Below are 6,015 nucleotides of genomic sequence, written 5' to 3'. Positions count from 1 at the left end.
CACCGCCAAACCTTTCAGGGGAGAATTTGCAACAGTTTGGCAGTATTTTTGAGTGAATTGGAGAATTTCAGATTTTTGCTGAAATTGTGACCCCGGGGCTTAGAATTTTTTTTTTTCACAGGTTAATTTGTCAAGGGCTGATTTCTTGGCCTATGATAAAAAGCCTTCTGTTTCCACCGCCAAACCTTTCAGGGGAGAATTTGCAAGAGTTTGGCACCATTTTTGAGTGAATTGGAGAATTTCAGATTTTTGCTGAAATTGTGACCCCGGGGCTTAGAAATTTTTTTTTCACAGGTTTTGTCTTCGAGGGCTGATTTCATTTCCTATGATAAAAAGGCTTCTGTTTCCACCGCCAAACCTTTCAGGGGAGAATTTGCAACAGTTTGGCAGTATTTTTGAGTGAATTGGAGAATTTCAGATTTTTGCTGAAATTGTGACCCCGGGGCTTAGAATTTTTTTTCCCACAGGTTAAGTTGTCAAGGGCTGATTTCTTGGCCTGTGATAAAAAGGCTTCTGTTTCCACCGCCAAACCTTTCAGGGGAGAATTTGCAACTGTTTGGCTGTATTTTTGAGTGAATTTGAGAATTTCAGATTTTTGTCCAGGCAAACAGCTTCTTGCCCTTGAAGCAGTCTGTGAGGGTTGCAGTGAGTTGCGAGAAGCTGGGCACAAACTTCTGGTAATAGTTAGCGAAGCCCAAGAACCTCTGCAGAGCCTTCTTCATCTTGGGCTTCTGCCACTCCCAACACTGCCTTCACCTTCGCAGGATCCATGTATACTCCGTCAGGCGACACTATCCCAAAAAATCCACTTCCCTCACTTGCAACTGGCACTTCCCCAACTTGCAGTAGAGCCTGTGCACCCGCAGTCGTCGCAACACCTCCTTTACATGTTGCATGTGCTCATCAAAGCTCTCCAAGTTGATCAAAATATCGTTGAGGTAAGCTAGCACATTCCTGTCCAGCAAGCCTGCCAAAGACATGGTTTATAAAGTCCCTGGAAGGTGGCAGTGCCCGACTACAACCCAAACAGCATCACTAGACACTCAAAAGTCGCATATCTGGTATTAAAGGCCGTCTTACACTCATCACCTTGCCTCACATGTATCAGATTAATGAAAATTTTCGCTGATCTCAACCTCTCTAGCAGATCCCCAATATGTGGCAAGGGATACCTGCTGAGAATCATGAGTTGGTTGGTCTTTCTGTAGTCCATGATGAGCCTTTTCTCTGGGGTGTCCTTCTTATTTACAAAAAAGACTGGGGCTCCTCCTGGCACCTTTGTTGGCCAGATAAAACCCCTTGCCAAATTCTTCCACAAGAACTCCCTCAGCTAGGCTAACTCCGCCTCCAACATGGAGTAGAGACGACTGGTGGGTATTTGGGCCCCTGGAACCAGGTCTATTTTGCAGTCATAAGGTCGGTGTGGGAGTAACCTATCTGCCTCCTTCTCGCAGAACACGTCCCTAAAGGCCTTATACTGCGGAGGTATGAAACTCTCTTCTCCCGTGAGTTTTCCTCCTACCCCCCCTTTCACTCCCACCTCTCTAGGTGTTTTGCGCCCCAAACAATTCACTTGGCAATAGGCTGACGCGAACGTTAAGGACCGTTGTCCCCAAGTGTTTGAATGGATGGTCTTAAACCCCAGTGGTCCTGATCCAGATTCTCCTAACCGTCCGGTGGTTTCTGTTCGGAGAAAAAGAAGAGAGAGAGCTCTCCATCGTCATGTGCACCTTGGCCCAGAGCAATCTGGCAGCCAGAGGAGAAGAAGAAGAAGAGAAGAAGAGGAGTTTGGATTTGATATCCCGCTTTATCACTACCCTAGGGAGTCTCAAAGTGGCTAATATTCTCCTTTCCCTTCCTCCCCCACAACAAACACTCTGTGAGGTGAGTGGGGCTGAGAGACTTCAAAGAAGTGTGACTGGCCCAAGGTCACCCAGCAGCTGCATGTGGAGGAGCGGAGACACGAACCCGGTTCACCAGATTACGAGTCTACCGCTCTTAACCACTACACCACACTGGCTCCATGTAGGAGTTGCTACATGGACACCTGATGCCTTGCCTTGCCTCTGCTTCCTTCCACATCTACTGTACTGCTGCATTTCAGACTATAACCATCTGGCTTGTCGTTCTAGAATGATGATATTTGCCTCAGGCCCCTTTCACCTCTGACTGCCATTTCTGGAATTAAGCTGGTGCCTGCCACAGAACGCCCTTGCCTCTGATGCCTTAACCAGCACTGTATTCCCACAAGCCCTAAAACCTGAGTATTCGGAGAGGGGCTGAATCCTCCAGACCCTTATAAATACACACAATCAGTTAAGTCAACGACAGGGAGCAGTAGGTAATATTCTCCCTCCATTTTGTTTGTTTGCGCAACTTTCTCCATGGCATGGGGTGGGGAGGCGGGAGGAATTCAGGTTCAGGTATCCATTTAGCTAAACTCTACTTAGAATTATAGAGTTGTAAGGGAGCCAAAGGGTCGAACCAACTGCAATAGCTAACATTACTTTTTTTAAAGGACAAAATTGGGTGGGAGAGACAAACACCCTTGTAGCATCTTGGCACCGCAATGTGGATTGATGGGAGCTTTTTTAAAAAACAACAACCAACAACCTATTTTTACTTTTATTTTTAAAAGGGGGCACTCGGGGGTGTCGCTAAAACCTTTTGGGGATGCAGATATGGCCCATGGGCTAGGCCCCTCTGCTCTACCACATTATGGACTCCGCTATAAGAGGTAAAAGGTAAAAGACCCCTGGACGGTTAAGTCCAGTCAAAGGCGACTATGGGGTTGCGGCGCTCATCTCGCTTTCAGGCCGAGGAGCTGGTGTTTATCCATAGGCAGATTTCCGGGTCATGTGTCCAGCCTGACTAAACCGCTTCTGGCACAACAGGACACCGTGACAGAATCCAGAGCGTATGGAAACGCTGTTTACCTTCCCGCCGCAGCAGTACCTATTTATCTACTTGCACTGGTGTGCTTTCAAACTGCTAGGTTGGCAGGAGCTGGGACAGAGCAACAGGAGCTCACTCCGTTGCGGGGATTCAAACCACCGAGCTTCCGATCATCAAGCCCAAGAGGCTCTGTGGTTTAGACCACAGCGCCACCCGCATCCCTATACAGCTGCAAATATAACGTGTGTTTTTTTAAAAAAATATTTTTATTAAGTAATTTCAACATAACAAATTATCAAACCATATAATCACATATGTTATTTCCCCCCTTTTTTCCCATTCCCCCTTCAACCCCCCCCCCACCAAGGACTTCCCTCAGCTCCTCTCTCTGATTTCTCTGCACATATTATTCTCTGCATGTTATAAAATTATACATATCTTTACCTTCTCTAAATTTGTGTATGTTTATTCAAAACCTGCCAAGGAGTCCAGTTCATTATTTTTTTTAAGATAAATTGTAAAAAGTTCCCATTCTTCCTTAAAGTCACAGTTGTCTTTTATCACGCAGTTTGTATGTCAATTTAGCCAACTCTGCATAGCTCATCAATTTTTCTTGCCACTGTTCTTTCTTTGGGATTTCCTCATTCTTCCATCCTTGTGCTATCAAGACTCTTGCCGCTGTTGTAGCATACATAAATAAATTCTTTGCTTTTCTTGGCAGGTCTTGTCCTACAATCCCTAACAAAAATGCTTCTGTGGTTTTTTTTACAAATGTCATTTTAAACATTTTTTTTCAATTAATTGTATATCATTTCCCCAAATTTTTTAACTTCTCTACATTCCCACCACATATGCAAATATAATGTTTTAAGTACATTATACAAATGTGGCACTAGATGGCAATGGTGAGCTTATGGCAAATTCAACATATTTTCCAAAAGTTTTTTTTTAAAAAAAGCATTTTCACAGCATTTTCTATATATGTGTCTAGATTCCACCTATGACACATTTCAGCCATTTCTGTCACAGCTAATGGCAGTGGACTCCTCCCCCTTATAGTTTTCCGTTAGGGTAAGAACAATATGCCCCTTCATGGATCACTGCCTTGTCGTGGCGAAGGGGCTTGAATAACTCAGAGAAGGTATGAACTATACCATGCAGGACACCCAAGATGGACAGGTCATAGTGGAGAGTTTTGACCAAACGTAATCCACCTGGAGCAGGAACCGGCAAGCCACTCCAGTATCCCTGCCAAGAAAACAAAGACAACAGGCATATAAAAGTTATGACGCTGGAAGGTGAGCCCCTCAGGTCGGAAAGCAGCCAACATGCTACTGAGGAAGCTACCAGCATGAGTTTGACCAAACTGTGGGAGGCAGTGGAAGACAGGAGGGCCTGGCGTGCTCTGGTCCATGGGGTCACGAAGAGTCGGACACGACTAAACGACTAAACAACAACAACAAAGAACAATATGACATAACATTAGACCTTTGTGTGGGAGAGTTAGCAAGGCTTTCTCTCCCTGTGTGTGTCTCTGTGCATGCACTTGTGAGTTAATTAGTTTCTTTCTCTCTGTGTCACACAAACACCGGTTAGGTCACAGCTAGTGAGAGTATTAATTTTGTTCTCCTCACATGACCCTTGTGGTTCAGTGGTAAACAGCTGCTGGCTGCCCTCTTGCCGTGATTTCCTCTCTCTGCTACATATCTCTTGCAAAGCATATATATTTTGGGCTTTGACCCATATTGCTCTCATAAAGCTATCACTATGCCATTTATCAAGCAGGCATGTTTGGGCATGTGACTGCATCAATAGTTTCAAAGTGTGAACTCGGATATAACAGGGCACTGGGGGAGGCCGTCTATTGTCCAGGACTGGGCTGGCCAGAGTTATGTGGAGAGCTTGCAAGGCACAGTCATGGGACGATATGTGAGCTATATGACCTATGGAGCTGTCGCTTGCAGCCAATCTCTGGGCATCGCGATGCATGACTTTTCTGTATCTTGTGTTCCATTTACGGGTTACACCTGATGTAGCCAATATATCACTTAAGGTCGTTCAGTTCATCGGCAGCAGTTTCATCTACAAAGGAGAAATCTCAAGCTTTTACTACTACTACTCCTAAAAAAATAATAAAATTTTATTTATATCCCGCCCTCTCCAGCCGAAGCCAGGCTCAAAGCGGCTAACAACAGTAAACTACACTTCAGTGACTTGGGAGAAAAGAAAACTGCGGGTTTTCCCCCAGGGCAAGTTATAAATAAACAATTAAAATGAAAGTAAAACCAAACCTTTCAGCAGCTGTGGTTCAAACTATGGAGTAGGCGCTTGTGTATGTGTGTGTGTGTGTAGATATTGTTATAGATTTGGGGGGACCAGATCTATACCAAACTGCTATCAGAGTAGTTCTGATTAGCTGACAGTTTTTTAAAATGCCCCTCCCCTGAGCTGTCATTTAAATCGGTTGCCAAATGACTTCCATTTTGCGGGGGAGGGGGGGACATGAAAGGTTTGTTATTTATTTATTTTTTTAAAGTTGTATTAATAAATTGTGTACCAAGATCAACAGGAATATGCCAAATACATCAAAAACTAATTGATGATGATATGATGTTATTCTTTAAACCCCGCCAATCTGGCTGGGTTTCCGCAGCTACTCCAGTAAAATATAAAAACCTAATAAAATGGCAAACATTAAAAACTTCCCGATACAGGGCTGCCTTCGGATGTCTTCTAAAAGTTGTGTAGGAAAACGAACATGTTCCTCATCATGTTAATGGTAAGCAGCTCGTGAACTCTGCCCAAATTAGATTTTATGATCGCTAAGTCATGTTCACCCACAATATACTGTTTGGCACTGGTCTCCGCATCTCTTTTAGATTTAGATTGTGACATTTTCTTTCGACCAAGCCTTCTAGGAAGTTTGTTTTAACGTTCTTATATCTTCCTTTTTGAAAAATTTATGAGCCGTTGCTCTTCAGTTGGAGATAAGACCTGAAGGTTAAGTAGCTGCTGATCCTAACTGGAATAAGCAGGCTGGTTTCATAAATGAAGTCTGCACACAGAGGTTATCCCTTGTAACTGCTTGATTGGGTGGAAGGCGAAGAACATTTGGAGAAA

The sequence above is a fragment of the Podarcis erhardii genome (genome assembly GCF_964252035.2).
Source record: "Podarcis erhardii genome assembly, chromosome: 1".
Lineage (NCBI taxonomy): Eukaryota > Metazoa > Chordata > Lepidosauria > Squamata > Lacertidae > Podarcis > Podarcis erhardii.
The sequence above is the reverse complement of the archived record's forward strand: the minus strand, read 5'-3'. Positions refer to the sequence as shown.